Raw genomic sequence first — 23938 nt, 5'->3', positions numbered from 1 at the left:
ATGACGTGTTAGCGGGTGGACATACGATCACATCGACTATTAAAGCCAGAGATGAAATTCGTCAAGTCCTACACTCAGCGGGCTTTCCACTTCGCAAATGGACATCCAATTCAGAGGACATTCTCAGGGACATCCCCAAAGCAGACCTGCTCAATGAAAACTTCCTGGCATTCGAAGATACCAGTTCAGTTAAAGCGTTAGGCATTCGATGGAATGCCCTCTCCGACTTATTTTATTTTAAAGCAGGGCCGCTGGACAACCCGGCAAACATTACGAAGAGAGCGATACTATCAGCAATCGCCAAACTTTTCGATCCCTTGGGATGGCTGGCGCCAATGGTCATTGTGGCAAAAATACTCATGCAGAGTATTTGGTTAGAAGGCACCGCTTGGGACGACCCAGTATCGAGCAGTACGCTAGAACGATGGAAAACCTTCACCGACCAATACCATGAAATCGATAAAATCAGGATACCTAGATGGGTCAACTTTTCTCCAGGAACCGGCATCGAGATCCATGGATTTTGTGACGCATCCGAGAAGGCTTATGCAGCAGTCATTTACATGCGTGTCAAAACGGATGATAATGTCTGCACAAACCTGTTGCTAGCAAAGACCCGAGTAGCCCCGGTGAAAACACTGTCTTTTCCACGATTGGAACTTTGCGGCGCCGTGCTGTTAGCGGAAATCACCGAATCAATTTTCAGGAACCTCAAGTTGGAACCAGTGAAAGTGCACCTTTGGACGGATTCAACTATCGTCCTAGCATGGATAAGGAAACCGCCGTGTTCCTGGTCCACTTTCGTCGCACATCGGATCACCAAGATAATCGACATGGTCGGAAATAAGGACTGGTTGCATGTAAACTCAGAATCTAACCCAGCAGATTTAGGTATCAGAGGATTACCTGCGTCTGAATTGGTCAACAATTCGTTGTGGTGGCAGGGACCTTCTTGGCTGCAAGAAGACACTTCCCAATGGCCAGCACAAGAAAGTGACTACACCACCTCCGTAGAGGAAAAGAGGACGAAGACCTGCGCAACAACAACAGTAAATACTGCCGATGTTCTCCAACGCTTTTCAGACCTACCTAGGGCTTTACGTGTGCTCTCATACGTTATGAGGTTCTACCGAAGAACTCACCCCAAAACAAAAAAATCATTTCAGGTCGAGTCACCCTTAATCTCTCCGGATGAGATCAAATCAGTAACCCAACTCTTAATTAAAATCTATCAGAAACAACATTATAGTTCCGAATATAATGATATAAAGGCCGGAAAACCAATTGGAGGGAAAAGTGCAATACTCTCACTTAATCCCTACTTAGACCAAGATGGCATCATTCGGGTAGGAGGGCGACTCGGGGCGTCAAAGGACTTATCTTTTAATGAACGCCACCCAATCCTGCTCCCATACAACTGCCGGTTATCCCGTCTGACAGTCCTAATGTTTCATCAACAAAGTCTGCATGGGGAAAACCAACTCATGTTACGTCTGATACGCACCCAATACTGGATACCTAACATCAAAACCATGATTAGGTCAACCATTCATAATTGCAAAGTTTGCACGATACACCGAAAGCGTGCTCAGGTTCAGCCGTGCATTCACGAATACTGGAGTCGACTTCGCCGGACCCTTCCACATTAAAAGTTACCGCGGCAGAGGGTGTCGACTATCCAAAGGGTATGTCTGCCTTTTCGTGTGTTTTTCCACACGAGCGATTCATCTGGAGGCCACTAACGACCTCAGCACCCCATCATTTCTTGCGGCTTTTGCCCGTTTTATATCTAGACGCGGATGTCCCAAAAACGTCTACTCCGACAGCGGTACAAACTTTGTCGGAGCTTCACGATCCCTACGATCGGAATTTAAAACTTTCATTTCACAAGCCCGAGACAATGCTGTCTCGAAGTACAGCCACCAGTCACTCACTTGGCATTTCATCCCTGCGGGCGCTCCCCACATGGGAGGGCTGTGGGAGGCTGGCAGCTTCAAAAGCCACTTCAAAAAGATAGCCTCACCACACAAATTCACATTCGAGGAATTCCATACACTCTTGTGCCGCATCGAGGCATGCCTGAACTCGCGGCCGCTCAGCCCGGCATCCAATGACCCAACGGACCTTGAGCCGCTTACTCCAGGTCATTTCCTCACTGGCAGCCATCTACTGGCTCCGCCAGAGCCGGATGCTAGTGAGAGCCCTGCCTCGATGATCAATCGGTGGCAGAAACTCAAAGCCCTCCATCACACTTTCTGCAAGCGATGGAAAACCTAATATCTATCCGATCTTCAAAAAAAGAGTGAAGTGGAAGCATCCCAGACAGAATATAAAAGTGGGAGATCTCGCTGTCCTCAAAGAGGACAACTTATCTCCCAACGAATGGAGGTTAGGTCGAGTTGTCAACGTACACCCCGGCGAAGATGACCGAGTACGTGTAGTCGACCTCAAAACAGAGAAGTGTCAAGTCAGAGGACCTTTGGTCAAACTGATCCTTCTTCCACCGGAAGAGACGGATTGCGAGAAGGCGACGTGCTCCTCCTAAGAATCCCTCCGTTCCTCCATATCCCTACTTTCAAAAAAATCAAACCCAGCTCTCGTTCACCCGGAACGAAGCCAACCATCAACCCAAATTCACTCGCTCACCCCGAGCGAAGACACAACAAGCAACTCCAACTCACTCGTTCTCCCAGAACGAGGACATCATAAAAGCCTACCGCTGATGAGCAAACTCATCTGCCCCAGATATTAGCAGGGTTAAATTCCTTATACTTTTAGGAATTTTAATGAAGTCAATCGGAATATTTCAGCACTTGACTACTCAAAAAATTCGAATGAAAACCCCACAAACTTCAAATAATTAAAAAAAAAATCTAAGCAGTCGACTTCATAGCTCATTAATTTTGAGCGCAAAGAAAATATTTTTAAACGTCACGCCTCAAATTGATTAAAACGTTCATATGTAAAAGTGTCTTCAACTCGCAAATTAATGCGTCGTCAAAAAAAATGGACCGTAAATGTGAGGATTTTTTTTGAATAATCATTGACGATCCATATTTCCAAACGCTTTATGTCATACTGTATATCATTATGAAATTAAACTTTAATGGGTGGACAGCCAATCGCTGATCATATTCGGGAACATGCTCTTTAACAAGTGGAAAACCCATTATCCCATCATCTTAATAGTCATCAAAGATAGTCAGCCATGATTCAGAATGGGGAAATGATTAAAGAGTTTCAATCACCTAAAGTAACCACATTAGAGGCGGAGAGGATTCCACCATGTGATTGGAAAACTTTCTATATTCAGTTTTTTTGAACACTACGAGTATTCATATCTGACTAGCCCTGCTGTTACATTATATGATAACTCATGATCTACTCCATTTTCAAATCTAAGTGGAGTCAATCCCAATTCTAAGGTTAATCACCTAAATGCTGAGTGGGTGACAGCTCTAAAACCAATTTTAAATGAAAAGGCAGAATATACCCTGAAACGCAGAGGAAACCGATGTTAGCAGAGTGTGTTTGTTTATTGGCGTTCTTTAAGTTATAAAAAACATCTATTATCCATGGGCAATTTCAGAGCAAATAGATCGATGGGTAATTTTGTTGTACTTGCGCTTGCATTACGATCAAGACGAAAAAAAGGGGGTTCAAAATATGTAAAATTACATAATTTCTCTTATTACTATTATCTAATTGGATTTTAACAAAGCTCCGAATAATTCGTTAACGAATCCTTTTTGTTCTGTCAGTGCCAATTCGCAATGGATGATACCACGCACTAACAAAATTTACTGATATCAAACCATTTTTTTTTCGAAAATGTTTTATTGGGTATCACTGTAACTAGCATATCAGAAACTTATTCTTTGTGAAGATTCAAAACTTTGTTATACAGTTTGCAAAATGTTTTTTTTAAATTTGCAAGCTTCCGTGTTACAAAATTCCAAACTTTTGTTAAACGAAAAAAAAGGTGCAAAAATTTCCAAACCGCTTTTGTAAAATTTTAGTTGAGTGATAACGAGTGTCAACAAATGCAAAAAAAAAAAACCTCGAAAGGGACATTGCCCCCGTAAAGGTTGGACAGTCGGAGGAAGAGTTCTCTACGCTACTGACGAAACTCGACTACAAGTTCTACTTACTCAGTGAGCTCCAGGAATAAGGCAGCTGTTGCACTGCTACCATTAACGTTGCTATTTTTTGAGTTGCTGCCAGTAAAAATGTTTACGTTGTTGCTCTTCTTGCCAGCGGGCGTAGATTAGACGGCGAGTTCGGTGTAACTGCAATAGCTTCACGAGAAGCAGTTGGATTTTCCTCCGTTTGCGATTCACCTTCCTTCCACTGTCCTCTTTCTGTTGCTGGAGTGAAGAAATTATACATTTATCTCCTGTGAGTTACACGTTATTATTACATTATTTTTTATTCTTACCTTGAGCCTCTTCTGTAACAAGTTTCCCCTGTTCAACCTAGTGCAGACAAATCTATCGCTTTTTTGTCGGAATCAATTGGATCAATATATGCACTATTTGTCGCTTCATAAATTTGCGTCGTTCATTGCACCAACTATTACCACACATCCACTGTTGTGTCTGCAAATTCCATTACCATGCGCGGTTTCATGCCGGCAGCACTGCTTTGTTCTTTTAATTTTGATTAACTTATACCCATGCAACTACCTTCACTGCCACTATTAAGGTCATCCTCGGATGACGAAGATGAAAGAGGTCCACAGTCAAAAGCTCTGTCCTCATCGCCGATGGGATCATGAAACTCGGTTTTATTTTTCATCCTTTGATATTGCCTACGCTGGCTCGTCATTCGGGGTCAAGTTTTCATTTTTTACACCATTTTATTTGGAATGAACATGGCGGATTCTACAAAATCAGAAACAAATATTTCCTCAACTGGCCCAATGCCACGTTGAGGCATCGGTGTTTCATCGTTATAGAGTTGGGGTCATAGTTTTCGCGTAAAATTTGTAAATCTGTCGTTGATTTGTTAAGTTGTGAAGATCAGCGAACGTTTATTGGACTTTATTTGCACGTTCGCTAAACTTAATTAATGATAGCACTAACTCATAACATTCACTGCAAATAACTTGAGAAAGTTAATCGTGTTATTTTTATTAATCCGAAAGTATATACGCTTTCCGTTTTATACTAAAAACTACGCAAACACATCTTCTCGATCTGCACCAGAGCCATCGCCACCACCCTCCAAATTAGAGCACAATAAAAAGTGTGAAGATCGATGTATTTCGTGATAGAATTCCTCAGGATTCGATAATTGCAGCTCATACCTCATACTCGCGTCATGTCTCACACCCATAAATTTAAAATTCCAACTACCCTGCGCAGGTACCATAAAGAAGCCAAGAAATTTATTTGATAATATTTGAACACGCTCATAGTGTGAGGGTAAATAGGCCTTGCGATTATTTCCTTTATCGGTATTTTTAGAACCCCACTCATAGCCTGACGGTGTCAATTTATATGCAGTTAACGAACATGAACCAGGCGAAAAAGAACATATTTCTTTTTTTAAGTAACCCCCAAATGACCAATTGCCGAGCATTTCAAAAAAACGTGTGATGGTAAACATCTTTACGGACATCATCCAAATCATTGTGTTTACCACCAGCACGAATACATTTCTGGGTATTCGTGGCATGAACCCATTTCACTATTAGGATCCACTGTGCCCAAAAAATATCCATGACAAAATCTGCAAAAAAAAAAAAAAATAAGCCATTAATAAGCGCAGCAAATGGGCATCACAAAAGTGTGACAACTGACGGCGCGGCCGACGCCGCAGTTGGAGCACCCCTTTGCGATGCCGGTAACCTAGAAAAAAGGGAACGAAACCCTAAACCAATAACCCCTGGATCACGCCAAACGCCTGCGTCCATCACCAGTCACCTGAAAATAAACGGAAAATGCATTAAAAATCTGAAATAACATAAAAAATATTTATTGAAATAAAATTATTGCAAAATATTTTACTACTTACCCTTTTGTCCAGCAACGCGTAAATTTCACATGAATTGAAGCCAAACGGTAAAATAAATCTTTCGATTAATTTTTTTGCTTCATTCTCTATACTGGAATGTTCAAACAAATTAGGTATGTATGTATGATACATACAAGGAAAACAAGAAACGGCAGAGTTGCCACGTTACCTACCGCGACCACCAAATGGTCCGTTCCACAACGCCTCTGTCAGGGTTCAGACACTCACTCGCCCTCTACCCAGGAAGACCACGATCCATTAAATTTTATTCCATTTAATTTATAACACTTCATACAACTCATTAATACAAAAAAAACGAAATTCAAAAGTTAAAATTGAATCCTTAATGCATCCGTTTTCGGTGCAGGGATAACGCAGCCGAAGACGTATACCGCTTTAGAAAATCCCCGCACCGGTACGGGAAAAAGCCCATATGCCCATTCAAATGGGTAACCAAGCACGCGAACGAGCTGGGTAACCAAGCACGCGAACGAGCTTAGTGCCCGCTGGCACACACGGCAACTAAACTGCCAATGAGGCACTGGATCCTGGTGCGACACCCGCGGTAAAATGTGGAGTACCACGTCGTGGCCCTCCCGCGCACCCTCACGACAATGGGCGTCCGCCTAGCACGGAGCACCCCGGGGGCGGCGCACCGCAGCGCCTCCCTCACTGCATGCTGCAGAACCTCGACCGGCGCAAAACATGGCCATGAGCCCCTTCGCCGCTCCGCATAGCGGATGTCCGCGACCACCTCAATGGGTTCCGCATCCCCCTCCGCTGACTCCAATTTCACACATATGTACTGCCGCGGGTCCATTTGACACTGAAAAGGAAAGAAAATAGAAAACCCATTAGAAAAAATTATTAAAAATTCGTTAGGAACCCGTCATACTTACGTTTTACTTTACCAGCTTGAAAATCCTTTTCCAAATAACAATGTGGTGAGGGTAATTTATCCACCACAATCCTACATTCATGTATTCCTGTTACGGGAAAACGACTGGATGGCAACCCGCAACATAACAACGGCAGCCCCATTAGTGCTGTCAGACTAAGAGCGGATACCGAACACTAAATAAAAAAAAAAAAATCAGTACCGAAAACCGAAAACCGTCACAATCGGGACTGACGTGTTTTTCTATTTTTTACTCATGTGGGTATCTCATGCAGTACCAACCAGTCATCCCCAACAAAGGAATTCAAAAAAAAAAAAGAGAAAAAAAATCTCTCCTTGCACAAAAATTTCACATTTTTTCTTTCTAAGAAATATTTTTTTGTTATTTTTTTCTCTTCCCGTTCCGTCTTTTGGGGACTGTTTTCTGGCTGGGGGGCAGGACTTGTTGTTTTTTCAACAACAAATATCACAAAAGGTCAATATAAGGGATCGGTGCCAAAACAATCCGAGTCCCGAGATAAAAGAATCCCGACACGACAAAATCCCGAAATTGGAAAAGTCAACTGTTTCTACCGGCCTACTGTGCTACTGCCCCAGTGACCTACTTTTTTTTCAAGGGCAAGCAAATACATATATGTATATATATATACTCGCACACCACAAATTCACCATACCAGCTGTCAGCTAACCAAGAAATACACGACAGGGTTGCATGCAATCTCAGAATGGTACGTACAGATAGAACGCGTCGTGGAGAACGCATCGCCAATCTGCATGCAAGCACCGGCAGTTGGTACACTTTCGAGTTTAATTACGATTTTCTTGCAATCACGTCCGTTCCAACCTCCCACACACCGCAATCTTGCTGGTTTTGTTGAAATGCATAAGCTACTCGAAATCACAACACTAACTACCTTGCAAAAACGCTCTCGTCATTCCACGTCATTTGACTAGTCATTTTACGGTTATAGGCTATATTCGTAGTCACATTTGCGTGGGCGTGGGTAAGTTTTGTGACCAAATGTTTTGTAGGGTAATAATATAATACACAACTGACGAAATACATGCGCTGCAGCGAAAACGCGCATCACTCAACCAACCTCACGGCCACTCGCCCTGGCACATCCATAAAATGCCACAGTCGACTTGAGAGCGACACGACACGTTATACGCTGGAACGGAGACCTCGGCCTCTTCGTCCAGCCCAGAAAAACCTCAAAACCCTCGAGTCTGGAACGGAGACTCCTGCCTCTTCTTCCAACCAACAAAAAAACCGCAAATCTGGAATGGAGACCTCGGCCTCCCCATCCGGAACGACAAAAATCAAAGAATAACAAAAAAATGGTGTCACTCTGGAACGGAGACCTCGGCCTCTTTCTCCAGCCTTACTGGCCATCGACTATACACATATTACATTCTGAATTTCTATATTAATGTATAATTCAATGGCAAGAAATATTCACTTATAACTGTTCATAACCGCTAGCTTTTCATCTTAGCTCAGGTGGCATGCGAAGCAAATCGGAAAGGATTCCCGGCCATTTTGCGTCGTCAGACGAACTCCTCATTTAGATTAAGTTTAGTGTGTAAGTCTTATATTCATTTTTCTCGTTTCAGCGGAGGTCATTGGCGAAAAACGATGTTGCGTATCGCAAGGGGGGCCGGCATGTTTAGGCAGGATGCCTAACTTTTTCCGCATCTGTCTGCGATCCAATGCAACTCTGCGAATCGATACTCGAATTAATTTGTAACCATCCACACCATCACCGCCACATGCATGTGCATGCATGTACATGCACGTGTATGTGTGTTTTTTGTCAGCACTCATGCGTGGATGCCTTTCCCCTCCAACACGGAGGATTTTGCGGGTCAACGGTTGTAGCTTGCTATACAACCGGCCTCTTTGTTTTCAACAGCCAACCAGCTAACATCTGCCGCCAAGGATCTCCGCCGCTTCCTACAACTGTACAGTCAGGTAATATTGTATTCAATTTATTTAGCTCTACCCAATAAAGTGCATTATTATAACGAGAAAAATCCTCCTGTTTTTCTTATTTGTCTCGTTTGAGTGAATCTTCTATTCCCACTGAGATCGACCCGGTGCGCCCACCTCTCCAGGATTAGACGCACACCGGCCGAACAATGATCTTATAGAACACAGTTATTCCAACTATAATAGCCCATTGATACTTGTGCCAAAGAAAAATCCAAATGGACAGAAATCCTACCGCATGTGTGTCGACTTTAGAGCCGTAAACAAAAAATTGATAGCAGACAAATTCCCACTTGCACGAATAGACGATATTCTTGATTATCTAGGCAGAGCCAAATATTTTTCTACATTGGATTTCCACCAAATCCCATTAAATAAAGATTCTAGAGACATCACTTCATTCAGCACTGATCGTGGTGCTTTTCGATGGAAAGTTTTACCATTCGGTTTAAACGTAACTCCGAATTCATTCTCAAGAATGATGTCAATTGCCTTTTCAGGAATTTCTCCAAACCAAGCCTTTTTATATGTCGATGATCTCATAGTCATTGGGTGTAGCGAAGCTCACCATCTTAAAAATTTAGAACAAGTCTTTCAAACATGCAAAAAATTTAATTTGCGTCTAAATCCCGAAAAATGCAACTTCATGCGTTCAGAAGTCACTTTCCTAGGACACAAATGTTCGTCATAAGGCCTACTTCCAGACGATTCCAAAGAAATATCCGAAACCTTGCTATAAAGATGCAGTAAGACGATTCGTGGCATTCGCCAATTACTACCGAAGGTTTATACCAAATTTTGCTTCAATAGCAGCACCTTTAAATAAACTTAGCAGGAAAGGAGTAGAATTTAAATGGGATGGGTCATGTGATACAGCATTTGAAAAACTTCGAAAATCTTTAATTTCTCCTCAAATTCTCCAATACCCAGACTTCAAAAAGGAATTTATAATTGCTGTCGACGCTTCAAAAATTGGTTGTGGTGCCATTTTAAGTCAAAATAAAGATGGCATTGACTTACCAATTTGTTTCGCGTCCAAATCATTAAATAATTCAGAACAAAAGAAATCAATAATTGAGTTAGAGCTTTTAGCTATATTTTTTGCAATAAAACAGTTCAGACCATACGTATGTATATGGCACACACTTTACCGTCAAGTCCGATCATCGTCCATTAGTTTATTTGTTTAATATGAAAGACCCCTCTTCAAAACTTTCACGTATCAGACTTGAACTGGCAGAATACAACTTCACTATCGAATACATAAAAGGTAAAACGAACGTAGGAGCAGATGCACTCTCTCGCATCACAATAGAAGAAATTAAAAATTCAGGCAAATCAATTTTAGCAGTACAGACAAGATCACAGACAAAACAAGAACAATTAACGCAACAACAAATAGTCAAAGAAGAAAAAGTAAAACGAAACACAAAATTACAAGTTTATGATAATTTTTCAAACTAATTTTCAAAAAAAATACCCAGAGTAAAATCCCAAATGAATTATGATAAAAGTGGTAAAATTACGAATTTTGAGATAAATGCGCATTTAAAACACAAAAAAATTTAGTTAATTAAGGTTGCGTGTGCTAACAAAATAATACATTTAGATGAATTACTTTTGAAGCTCCAAAAAGAAGCAGGCAAGCGCAATATTAATATAATTGAATTGAAAAAAAAATGATAATCTTTTTAAATATTTTTCGATATCAGATCTGAAACCCACTGGGAATAAAATTTTAAAACGTTTAGAAATCATCCTAACCGAACCCGTAGAAACTGTGACAGACGAAGACAAAAAACAACAATTAATAACAATTTACCATACCGACCAAATTTTAGGAGGATATTTCGGTAGCAAAAAAGTTTATGCAAAACTCAGAACCAAATATTATTGGAAAGGCATGACGCGCGATATAGCGAAATTTGTTAAAAACTGCGAAAAATGTCTTTTGAATAAGGTTAAGCCAAAAACAAAAGAAAATTTAGTCCTAACCGAAACGCCCTGTAAGCCATTCGACATTGTTGTTATTGACACTATAGGACCTCAATCCGATAATGATAACAAGTTCGCTGTCACCATTATATGCGATCTTAGCAAATACTTTGTTGCGGTCACCCTGTGCGACGGATCGGGACATAAAGTCTGGCAACCTCATGTCCGTGTCATGTCAGCAAATGACAAACGTCAGTTGCACGCTTATCGGTGCAATTTCCGCGGCCAACTTCCCTTTTAATCGACAGCAGCGGAGGCGAACACACACGCCCAATAAAAGAAAGATCAAAAACAGGAAAATTTCTTCCCACCAAAATTTATCGGGTTACCACTTACGGTTTGGAAGCTACCTAGTGATCGCAAAATAAGTATCACACCGCCCGACTGGCCACTGAGTTTGGCAATTGTTTGGGGGCAGAATCCACCGTCTTCAGCACGGCCTATACGTGTCGGCACTGCAATTTTTTTGGCCATCCTGCATCAACACTTACATTTTTGTAAAGTGTGCGACATTCGTCAGCGGCGTTGGAAAGAGGTAAGGTAGTGTAACTAATACGGGGGCAGTGAATTAATATCTCGTCCCCATAGCTGCAGTCTGGTTCAGCCGCGCGAAACAGCGGCCGTGTCGCCTGGACGATCGGGGCCACGCGGTTGGTGAATCAACCCCGGCACCTACGAATACATTGATTGGCGAAAAGGCGGGAGGCAAATGGTCGCCTATCCGGACCGATATAAGAGCGTAACACCACCGGGCATCTAGGGCCATACCCAAAAGCGGCACAACCACTTCCAAGGAGCGCTTAAGGAAGCCTCAGTAGCATTCATCTGAGCACAATATCGATACAGGACTACATCCAACTAATGAAGCAGTACTCTGGTCGGACGGGTTACATGTTTTTCTAGTTTAAGCATATATTTAGTAACGGGTAGAAGCACATATACGTTTGTACACAGCCATATATTTGGTGGTGAATTTCGGGGAGTGTTCGGTAGCACCGCGAATAACGTAGGTTTGTCCTCGAAATACCCATTCATAATTCAAGTTTGAGTGAATAACAATTATAGGGAGGGGTCCGAGAGAGAGTAATAATTCGCCACCGCGGGGTTATCCAATTACCCTGAGAGTATTCCCTGATAAAAGGACGTCTTGTAGGATTGGGTGGGAATTTGATCTATTCGTCGGATGTTCTCCTAGAGGAACCTAACCCGTTCCGGTTTCTTTTGCGTTGTGTTTTTCCTTGGGGAGGGCGAACCGACGTTCGCATGTATTCCTGACATTGTGTTGATATAGCAGTGACTGCACTCAGCAAAGGGTGAATTTTAAGGGGCCAGATACGGGCATTCATATAGGGGTCAGCAACAATATGATTAGCCATTGTCGACCACGGAAGGGTGGGTTGTGAATGGCTGGCCAATCGTCATCTTTGGCCAAGGGGGGTTTTCCCGGGCAGCGTGGTATCCCTAGAGTGAACATGGAGAGTATCAGGTATGTATTTTTTTTTTCTCGTATGGTGCGGTTGGCATGACTCAGAGCCGCAAGAACCACCCCGTAGTCCGGCGAGCTAGCTCGTGCTAAAAGCAAGCATACCTGCGCGACGACTGGGCATGCAACATGATGGTGAGGCAATGGGGAGAGCCCGCGTCCGCCTGGCAAAAACCCCGCACGTAACAACTTAGTAACGGTTGCAATACCTGATAAAAGTGCGAAAACGGTTGCATCAGCTATTTTTGAAAATTTCATACTAATATATGGCATTATGAAAACAATTAAAACTGATTTAGGTACCGAATACAAAAATGAAATTTTTTCAGAGTTAACAAAATTATTAAAAATAGAACATAAATTTTCCACAGCGTACCATCATGAAACTCTTGGCACAGTAGAGCGAAACCACAGAGTTTTCAATGAATATTTAAGATCTTTTCTAAATCTCAATTTTTCCGACTAGGATCTTTACTTGAAATATTTCACTTTGCTTGATAACACAACAACAAACACAGTATTCGATAATAAATTCTCACCATATAAATTAGTCTTTGCCAAAGCAGCTAATTTACCAAAGGAACTGCAAACCGATAAAATAGACCCGATTTACAACATAGAAAACTATTCGAAAGAAGTTAAATTTCGTTTTCCAAAAACTCACGAATTAGCAAATAAAACAGTTACAGAACATAAATTAAAAAATCAAACCGGATATAACAAAAGTTCACAACCAATATCTATCAAAGTATTTGACAAGGTATTGCTTGAAAAAGAACCCCGCGACAAGCATAGTAATATCTATATTGGTCCTTATACCGTAATAGGTATTGACGGTGTAAACGTCACGTTAATTTATGACGAAACGAAAAAGGAAAAAATGGTACATAAAATTAGGATAAGAAAAATTCATTAAATTAAATTTTTAAATTAAAGATTATTTAAAGTTAATCTCTATTGTTAAATTAGAAATAAAATGTTTTTGTTCCACATTTGAAAAAAAAGATGTTACGTGCGGGGTTTTTGCCAGGCGGACGCGGGCTCTCCCGATTGCCTCACCATCATTTTGCATGCCCAGTCGTCGCGCAGGTATGCTTGCTTTTAGCACGAGCTAGCTCGCCGGACTACGGGGTGGTTCTTGCGACTCTGAGTCATGCCAACCGCACCATACAAGAAAAAAAAATACATACCTGATAATCTCCATGTTCACTCTAGGGATACCACGCTGCCCGGGAAAACCCCCTTGGCCAAAGACGACGATTGGCCAGCCATTCACAACCCACCCTTCCGTGGTCGACAATGGCTAATCATATTGTTGCCGACCCCTATATGAATGCCCGTATCTGCCCCCTTAAAATTCACCCCCCCCTTACTGTCCACATGTCCGTCCGTCTCCCCCACATCTAAAAGAATATCGTCACCAAATCTGCAAAATTAACAATTCATGTTTATTATATTAATATGTTATATAAAAACGTATGCTATCATATGTAGCTACGCTTTCGAAACAAAAATTCACAACTAATTAACCTTAAAAATTATGTACCTGAATATCCCTTCCCTTGTCCATGACCATGCATGCGTGCATATATATATACTTGGGGTATGTATGGTGTGGGATCTATGGCAATACTAGCCGCTCTTTATGCGAGTCTTTATACGCACCTTAACTGGTGCAACCGACACCTATTCCCCACGCCCTCCCCTTTATACGTATACACTCATGCACTTGGGTACCTTACTATATCAACATTCATGTTGATATTTAAAAAAAAATCTTTTATTTTGATTTTAAACATAAAAATTTATTTTTGTTTATTTTTGAGTTTAGATATTTTCCAACTAATTAGAATTTTCTTTTTTTGAAGTTATTCAAAATTTTAAGTTAACACGAAAACTCAATTAAAATTATTTTAAAAATTAAAGTAAAGAGTACAAAGTAGTTAACACTATACTTACCATCGGGCACTACCCCTATTTCGTCGGAATCTTACGCTCTACCATATAAATGTAATTTGAGGTCTAATTCAGTGACCGATATTGTCTATATTCTATGAGCTACTCGGCTTATATAAATATTCGACCGGTTCAACCGGGTTTAGCTTAAGTGTACATAAATGCTTAACATATCAACTACTTTGACCTAGGAGTATATAAACGTTTGATTCCTAGCTCTTGTACTTATTCTCGATTGTTTGTCAACAATATTTGATTCAATTTAATTTTCATTCCTGGTTACATGAGTTATCCACGAACTTACAAACGTATATATGTGATACCAATTATTGGCGTTATCGGGACCCTTTGCTGAGTGCAGTCACTGCTATATCAACACAATGTCAGGAATACATGCGAACGTCGGTTCGCCCTCCCCAAGGAAAAACACAACGCAAAAGAAACCGGAACGGGTTAGGTTCCTCTAGGAGAACATCCGACGAATAGATCAAATTCCCACCCAATCCTACAAGACGTCTTGTATCAGGGAATACTCTCAGGGTAATTGGATAACCCCGCGGTGGCGAATTATTACTCTCTCTCGGACACCTCCCTATAATTGTTATTCACTCAAACTTGAATTATGAATGGGTATTTCGAGGACAAACCTACGTTATTCGCGGTGCTACCGAACACTCCCCGAAATTCACCACCAAAAATATGACTGTGTACAAACGTATATGTGCTTCTACCCGTTACTAAATATATGCTTAAACTAGAAAAACCTGTAACCCGTCCGACCAGAGTACTGCTTCATTAGTTGGATGTAGTCCTGTATCGATATTGTGCTCAGATGAATGCTACTGAGGCTTCCTTAAGCGCTCCTTGGAAGTGGTTGTGCCGCTTTTGGGTATGGCCCTAGATGCCCGGTGGTGTTACGCTCTTATATCGGTCCGGATAGGCGACCATTTGCCTCCCGCCTTTTCGCCAATCAATGTATTCGTAGGTGCCGGGGTTGATTCACCGACCGCGTGGCCCCGATCGTCCAGGCGACACGGCCGCTGTTTCGCGCTGCTGGACTAGAATGCAGCTATGGGGACGAGATATTAATTCACTACCCCCGTATTAGTTACACTACCTTACCTCTTTCCAACGCCGCTGACGAATGTCGCAAACTTTACAAAAATGTAAGTGTTGATGCAGGATGGTCAAAAAAATTGCAGTGCCGACACGTATAGGCCGTGCTGAAGACGGTGGATTCTGCCCCCAAACAATTGCCAAACTCAGTGGCCAGTCGGGCGGTGTGATACTTATTTTGCGATCACTAGGTATCTTCCAAACCGTAAGTGGTGACCCGATAAATTTTGGTGGGAAGAAATTTTCCTGTTTTTGTTCTTTCTTTTATTGGGCATGTGTGTTCGCCTCCACTGCTGTCGATTAAAAGGGAAGTTGGCCGCGAAAATTGCACCGACAAGCGTGCAACTGACGTTTGTCATTTGCTGACATGACACGGACATGAGGTTTCCAGACTTTATGTCCCGATCCGTCGCACAGGGTGACCGCAACAGGGCGAGCGCTGCTGCCGGCTTCGCTTGGCTAAGCGTTCGAAAGGCTGGTCACCTTATCTCCGTTCTCTTATCGCCGTATGTCTTTGGCGTGGTAAACCCCTACGGAATGACCTGCTACGTCGCCCAGCTCATATAATGCGTTCCCCCTGACTGCTAGCACCGTGGATCGAAGATACTTTGGAGCCAGCTTAGCATTAAATCCATCCGCCGCGTTGCTGAGCTTGAAGTTCCTCCGATACACAATGTCTCCTTCTCGATATTTAACTGGCCTAGCTCGGGTGTTGTACGTCTGTTGTCCTTTTCTGTATGCCTCCTCCAAATTGCGGATCAGTCTCTCCCGCATGAGCCATGAACGATCATCTCTGTGTAGGATCTCCATATGGCTCTCAAGGCCCCCAATCGCCGATGAATTTCGTAGGTGCAGCCATGTTGGACCATTGTCTGGCCAAAAACCGCCTTGTATGGCTCGATACCGATGGCCTCGTGTACGGCGCTTCGTAATGCGAAGGCTGCATGGGAAACGTGCTGGTCCCATCTGGACTGACTGCCCCCCGCGATGTATGATCTTAACATGGCCAGTAACGACCGGTTAACTCTTTCGGACGCGTTCGACTGTGGGGCATATGCGGCCGTCTTGACACGGTTTACACCGTAGGTTTTGAGGAGCCCTGCGAAGCTTTTGATACGGTCAACCACGGCTCGTTACTGCAAGACCTGGAAGGGTCTACCCTTCCCCCATGTCTTAAAAGGTGGACCGCAAATTATCTGGGTGGTCGGCAGGCATCGGTGCTATTTAGAAACGAAACATCAAAGCCAAGGAGAATTAAACAAGGGGTGCCACAGGGTGGTGTCCTATCCCCACTTTTGTTTAATTTCTACATATCTAAGCTACCTTCACCACCGGAAGGAGTCACAATCGTTTCCTACGCCGATGACTGCACAGTAATGGCCACAGGCCCAGGCCCACAGATCGATGAGCTATGCAATAAAATAAACGGCTACCTCCCTGATCTCTCCAGTTTTTTCGCCTCGCGAAACCTGGCATTATCACCGACTAAATCTTCCGCGACCTTATTTACAACATGGACGTCCCAAATGTCGACCATTTTGAACATCCACGTCGATGGCTCTACGCTACCGACTGTCCTACACCCCAAAATCTTGGGTGTGACGTTTGATCAGGATCTACATTTTGGTGAGCACGCAGCCGCAATTGTTCCGAGAATTCAGAGCCGTAACAAAATCCTCAAATCCCTTGCTGGCAGTACCTGGGGAAAAGATAAAGAAACGCTCATGACTACATACAAAGCAATTAGCCAGCCGATTACGTGCTACGCGTCACCCATATGGTCGCCAAGCCTAAAAATTACCCACTGGAAGCTACAGGCCTGCCAAAATACTGCTCTCAGAATTGCCACGGGCTGTCTTCTTATGTCCCCAGAACACCATCTACATAATGAGGCGAGAATACTCCCCATCAGGGAAAGAAACGAGATGCTGACCAAACAGTTCCTGTTGAATACCCAGAAACCTGGGCATCCCAACAGACATCTGATTGACGAGCCAGCACCGCCTAGGGGCTTAAGGAGTCATCTCCGTAAGCATTTTGAGGAAATACGGCATCTGAGAACACAGCCGTATGAAGCGAAAAAACACAAGCAGGTCCTTGGTGAACTCCACAAACAGGCGTCGGACCTTTATGCCGGGAATCGACGGTGGGTCCAAGGCGATTCCAATCGAGCGCTTCTTATTCCGCGTGAACACCCTGCGGAGAAAGCACAGTATGTATATCGTCGCAAGATTTGTATGCAAATTTTCACTTACTGCTCGAGGGTCAAGCGCAGGAGTGGTATTGGTTGTATACCGAGGAGCACCCAGACGACTGCGTGATCGATTTTCAAGCGTTTCGAGTAGCGATGGTAGAGCACTTCCGCCGGGCGGACTGCGACGAAGAGATCCGCCAAGCTATGAACGAACGTAAGCAAGGATATAATGAAAAGTTCGAGGAGTACTAGGCTGAAGTCCGAGGTCTAGAGCTTACCATGAGGACGCGGCTTCCGGAGTTGAGTCTAGTGAACCTCATGCGCAGGAATTTAAGACCCCGAATCAAAAATCTAATATTTGGCTGCCAAATTAAGTCACTGGAGGAGCTGCGAAAGGAGTGTCACAGGGCGGAAAAACATCTAGCCGAATTCGAAGTCAAGTCCATCCTCCGGTGGATGAACTGGAGGGCGATCGGCGATCAAAGTGAAGATCCACTGGAAACATTAGAGGCTTTCCACCGCCCAGCGTGGGATAGGCCGGCGCGAAGGGAATCCATGGGAGACGGGGAGATCCGACGGTAAGGAAGGGCGACGCGGTTAACTGTGATGGGCGATTACACAGCATGATATGCTATAAATGTAATCAACCCAGTAGGCAGTTATGCGCAGAATGCCAACCGAAAAACTTAGAGGGTGGCGGGAAAACCGGGGAGCCCTGCCAACGTCAACAGACCCCGGAGAACTAACCACCAATTTTGACATACCAGATCTAACCAACCAAGACGATCGACATTCTGGCAATCAGTCAAACCAATTTTTGACAAAGAGACAAACGGAGCCAGTGCGCGGACCGATACCACACCCAACGCTGCAGGAGCGGCAAGCCCGATATGACGCGGCTCGGAAAAGAATTTTTGGAGACTCAAAGGACATGAGGCAATTCAAACAGTTGGTCGATTTTCCTCGAAAAATTCAAGCTGCTATCTCCTTCACTGAAATAAAAACTGTCGGAAACTCTAAACCTAGGCGGACGGATGCTTTCCTCCCTAACGGAACCGAAAACCCGCGAAGTACACCTGTTGAAAAAGTCCGTGGGTACAAGTCTACGGAATGGGGTACGCCCGTGTCGATCTGCGTGAAGATGGCTCCGACGACCTGGTTCTGCAGTGCTCTACTCACGCTCCTCGTTACTCTCTTATTTGCGTTGAATAACCCCAACCCACCAGCAACTCGTTCCGGTGCGTCTTCCTCCTCCATACACGAAGACAGCCACTCAAGAAAAAGGAAAACTTTCTTGAACAATTTGGGGTTGAACAAAGAGATAAATAAGCACGCCAAGACAAATTCCAACCCTGTTAGGTTTAACGATAGTAAAAAAAGCAAAAACAATCACAACAAAATTTGAGGGATTGTGTAATCAACCCCAGGTACCCAAAAATAACGATTTGGTTAAACTAAAAATAATTAATATCTTTCAGCAATCAACTGAACTTCAAAACTGCTATTAGAAGATATAATGAAATTCAACGAAAAAAATAATATATATATATAAATCTAAAAGAAATATTATGGAGGTTTGCTAAAATAGGTAATCAGCAAGTAGTCCTATAAAAAACTTGTTTTCGAAAATTCAACCAGATTTAAATTCAAAACCCAAAAGCCACTACTTCAAGGGGTTGTAAATAAAAATGTATTTATAACAACAAACTATATCAAAACAGAATTTTAAATAATAATAAATAGGTAGAGATAAAATTTCAATATACTAACAAAGGATGTGTAAAAAAAAAATATAATAATATAAAAAAACTGAAGAGAATATTTCGAAGAAAAAATTCAAACTAAGCAAAATAGAAAATAAAAAAAATGAAAAAAATAAAAAATAATAAAAAAATCTAAATTCCTAATAATAAAATATATATATGTAAATATAAGATTGTATTGATAAAAATATAAAAAAAAATTCAGAAAAGGGTCTTAGTTACTATCAACCAATTTGGTATAAAAATTCACTAATATTACAAAAAGGTAGAATAAAAAACTCTTAAAATTCCAACAACACTTTAAGAGGAAATTCTGTAGAAAGACAAAAGTTTGCGCATAAAAGAAAAATTGCAATAAGAAATTAAATAAACTGCAAAATATATGTATGTATGTAAATATCTATGTACATACAAATGTATCAAAATCTATGTATATTATAAGTAAGTACACGTGTAGTAAAAGAAAAAAATCTTTCTGGTTTCTTTGTTGTTGTTATATCTGTTAAATTTTTCGTTTATGCTATTGGTGTGTGTCGGTGTTTCACCTCGGCAAGGTCGTAGTGGATGCGAGTCGTTTATCAGTGATTTGTCTAAGTCCAGGTTATTTGTATTTTTCAGTGTTCAGTGTTCAGTGTGGCACATCAAACCTCTAAGCCATGACCCAAAGCTTGGCTGCCACACTGCCGCAAACAACCGTGATGAAGGCTCACTGTAAACCTCATGTACAATCAGTGCTGGACTGCTTGCACAGTAGCTTAAACAGTGGCCTCCACTCGAAGCGTCTCCCTACTATTATACTTGCTTTACCGCAGGATCCCACTTATACAAGCGTTGCAGCTTATATAAGGAACCCCTACGGTAGGCTAAGTATCCCCCTCGTATTTGTTACAGTGGCACTAATCACATCGAACGCGTCAAAACCAAGGAGAATTAAACAGGGGGTGCCACAGGGTGGTGTCCTATCCCCACTTTTGTTTAATTTCTACATATCTAAGCTACCTTCACCACCGGAAGGAGTCACAATCGTTTCCTACGCCGATGACTGCACAATAATGGCCACAGGCCCAGGCCCAAAGATCGATGCGCTATGCAATAAAATAAACGGCTACCTCCCTGATCTCTCCAATTTTTTCGCCTCGCGAAACCTGGCATTATCACCGACTAAATCTTCCGCGACCTTATTTACAACATGGACGCCCCAAATGTCGACCATTTTGAACATCCACGTCGATGGCACTACGCTACCGACTGTCCGACACCCCAAAATCTTGGGTGTGACGTTTGATCAGGATCTACATTTTGGTGAGCTCGCAGCCGCAATTGTTCCGAGAATTCAGAGCCGTAACAAAATCCTCAAATCCCTCGCTGGCAGTACTTGGGGAAAAGATAAAGAAACGCTCATGACTACATACAAAGCAATTAGCCAGCCGATTACGTGCTACGCGTCACCCATATGGTCGCCAAGCCTAAAAACCACTCACTGGAAGAAACTACAGGCCTGCCAAAATACTGCTCTCAGAATCGCCACGGGCTGTCTTCTTATGTCCCCAGAACACCATCTGCATAATGAGGCGAGAATACTCCCCATCAGGGAGAGAAATGAGATGCTGACCAAACAGTTCCTGTTGAATACCCAGAAACCTGGGCATCCCAACAGACATCTGATTGATGAACCAGCACCGCCTAGGGGCTTAATGAGTCATCTCCGTAAGCATTTTGAGGAAATACGGCACCTGAGAACCCAGCCGTATGAAGTGAAAAAACACAAGCAGGTCCTTGGTGAACTCCATAAACAGGCGTCGGACCTTTATGCCGGGAATTGCCCGGTGAATCCAGTACTTAACGAAAATTATCCAAAACTTGCGGAAGAGGAACGCATACTCCCCAGGGAAACGCGTGTCACTCTTGTTCAACTTCGTTCTGGATACTGTAACAGGTTAAACTCTTACCTATCCAGAATCAACCCCGACATACAAAATGTATGCCCCGCTTGCACATGACACCAACCATCTCTTCAATTGTAATGTGGAACCAACGCCTCTAACACCCCTTTCCTTATGGTCCACCCCTGTTGAAACGGCAAGTTTCCTTGGACTCCCGTTAGAGGATATTGATGACAATTTGTGATCGGTCGCGGCTATTAGGTGGGGCGAGCATTGCTACAACAACAACAACAACAACGCGTCCAAGTGATGTTGCCACTATAACGGTCTTCTGTCCAGTCGGAGAAAGGAAGATTGTTAGAGAAAGTGACAGAGAAATCAAAACTAATTTTTTAAACTTGAATGAAGCAAAAAAATTGAGGAAACTGAGAAATGGGCTATTGATGTTACAATTGGTAAGTAGAAAAAAAGTAAGAAAATAAAATTGCAAATAGACCGACATTTGGGAAAGATAAAAAATAAAAACCTGGGCTATACGTTGGGCGCCATTGTTGCATAATTGACTGTTGGTGTAAGGCGGAGGTGGCATGTGGCATGCTGGCAAGCCCCTGCTAGCTCGTCGGGTGGGGAGAGTTTTTGCTCACCCGCCTTACCTACAGTTATACTAACAAGAGAGAGGTTCTTGCCAGAAATCTATGAACAGAAAGGGAAAGCTGGAAGAAAAGGTCTGTCCGTGTCAGGTGGAGTCATCCCTCCCCTTCTGCGTAAAACCTCGACGCAGCCTTGGGCGTTGCACTGACTCCGACACTTTAGCAACGCCCCCTTAGCCTGACATTTGTCTGTACGTTACTGTCCCATGTCCCTATCCAGTCTGGTCAGTCATAGTCGCCTCACATCCACGTCCCCTTTATTGCCCTCGTACAACACCCACACCAATTTAACTCTCACCTAGCCTATCATGTTGTTATAATTTCAACCCATAAAATCAGATGAACAGAAAAGTGGGTAATTTTCCACGGAAGGTTTAACAGAACTTTTATTCAAAATTAAACTAAAACTACTTAAACTTAAGAGTGACAGAAAACTTCAAAAGAAAATTTTAAATACAGAGGGTATTTAATAAATGACCTTATGTCTACCATAAAAAAGGAACTAAGCAAAACAAATATCGAACTATTCTGATACTATAAATTCAAATAAGAAATAGATATGTATATGTATGGGCATCAATACCGTGGATCAGGGAAATTAAATCAACTTCTCAACAAATAAAAAAAGGGTTACGTTTAAAATTCATACGATATCAAAATTTAAATGTAAGGGTAGAGATTATCGACCCGCCACTGTATTTTTTTTTTTTTTTTTTTAACTCTTGTTGTTTCTCACTAACTTCAAAGCAAAATACAATTATTCGATATACGTGTATTTATGTGTACGTAATGTAACAAAAAGGTGACATACATATATTGCCACTTACCGATCAATCCAGCGACGAAGGCGCCTTCGTCGAAGAGAGAGGTAGTGAAAAATTAAGAGTGCATACATAAGGGAACGTATACCCGCAAGGGAATTCTCTATTGGAACTTTTTTTTTTCAACCTGCTGTTGGCACTTTTATTGTCATTCGGACGCGCGGTCGCGTTATTTAGTTATTAGTTATTAAGGCTGTGAAAACGAAAAAATAACGCAATTTGTGATATCTTATAAAAAAATAATTAATAAACAAAATATTTAAATGGAAAGAACCAAATGATAAAAAAACTGAATAAAAGAGTTGGCGATTGCGCAGCAAAAGAAAATTTCATTCGCCTAGTAAGAAACATAAACGAAAAAGCAAAGGAAAACAAAAAAATCTAGAAGTGACTGCGAAGAGCGAACGAAGAGAAAAAAATATACAGAAAGAAAATTTCAGTGCGGTAATTTTCGCAAACCAAAGAAACCCAAAAATAAAAAAAAATGCGGGCCAATTGGGCTTAGGGCCAGGTACCATACATATGTGTATCTATGTACGTATATGTATATGTACATAGGTTTGGCATATGAAAAAAACAAAAAAAGGTGATGTGGCTAACAAGCTAGAAGCTACCTATCAACCTTATGGTGATACAAAAATTATTTACAAAAAAAAATTCTTAGGATCAACTTGAATAACAAATGAACAAATTAAAAATTAATTTCAATGCGGTGAACCCAAAAAAACCAAATCGCCTAATAAAAAAATATAAAAAATAATAAAATAAAAAAATATTAAATAATAAAAATAAAAAAAAAATGCAAAATTCAACAGTGCGACAACTAAATATGCTGATTAAAAATTAGCCAAAAAAACTCTCTAATGAGTTAAAATAATATGAATTCCGGCCGTGGCGCACGGATTATTCTGCTCCCTTCTTGGCCTCTCTCCTCGGGTTTGCTTTCCTCTTCCAATCTATGCTCAAATTAATGATCGCGGTGCCACGACAGGAGCGTCAAGATGTCCCTCTACTCCTTTGACGTATAGCCTGGCACCGTCTGTATGCTTCCCCTCCCTTGATGCTAGATACTACCCCTCCTTTTTTTTTTTTTTGAGCGTTTATAACTCTTGATGGTGGTGCAGATGTGGCAGGCTTCTTGATGATAAATACTACACCGCTTTATTTT

The 23938-nt window shown here is 42.1% G+C and overlaps 1 protein-coding gene across 7 annotated transcripts in view; it reads right to left on the bottom strand.

The window, feature by feature from the left end:
• Nucleotides 1-23938, bottom strand: part of LOC137252076 (uncharacterized) — a 307866-nt gene that overhangs the window by 261791 nt on the left and 22137 nt on the right. The window contains exons 1-2 of one of the 7 annotated variants that reach the window (XM_067787275.1): nucleotides 4439-5865; nucleotides 4152-4367 (exon numbers count right to left, since the gene is read on the bottom strand). The exons of the other annotated variants lie outside the window; for them this stretch is intronic. The gene's annotated coding sequence lies outside the window, so the exon portion shown is untranslated. Of the gene's footprint in view, nucleotides 1-4151; nucleotides 4368-4438; nucleotides 5866-23938 lie in introns of those variants that run through there. 7 annotated transcript variants of the gene reach the window in all.

Source organism: Eurosta solidaginis, chromosome 5 (genome assembly GCF_040869045.1).
Source record: "Eurosta solidaginis isolate ZX-2024a chromosome 5, ASM4086904v1, whole genome shotgun sequence".
Classification (NCBI taxonomy): domain Eukaryota; kingdom Metazoa; phylum Arthropoda; class Insecta; order Diptera; family Tephritidae; genus Eurosta; species Eurosta solidaginis.
The sequence above is the reverse complement of the archived record's forward strand: the minus strand, read 5'-3'. Positions and strand labels throughout refer to the sequence as shown.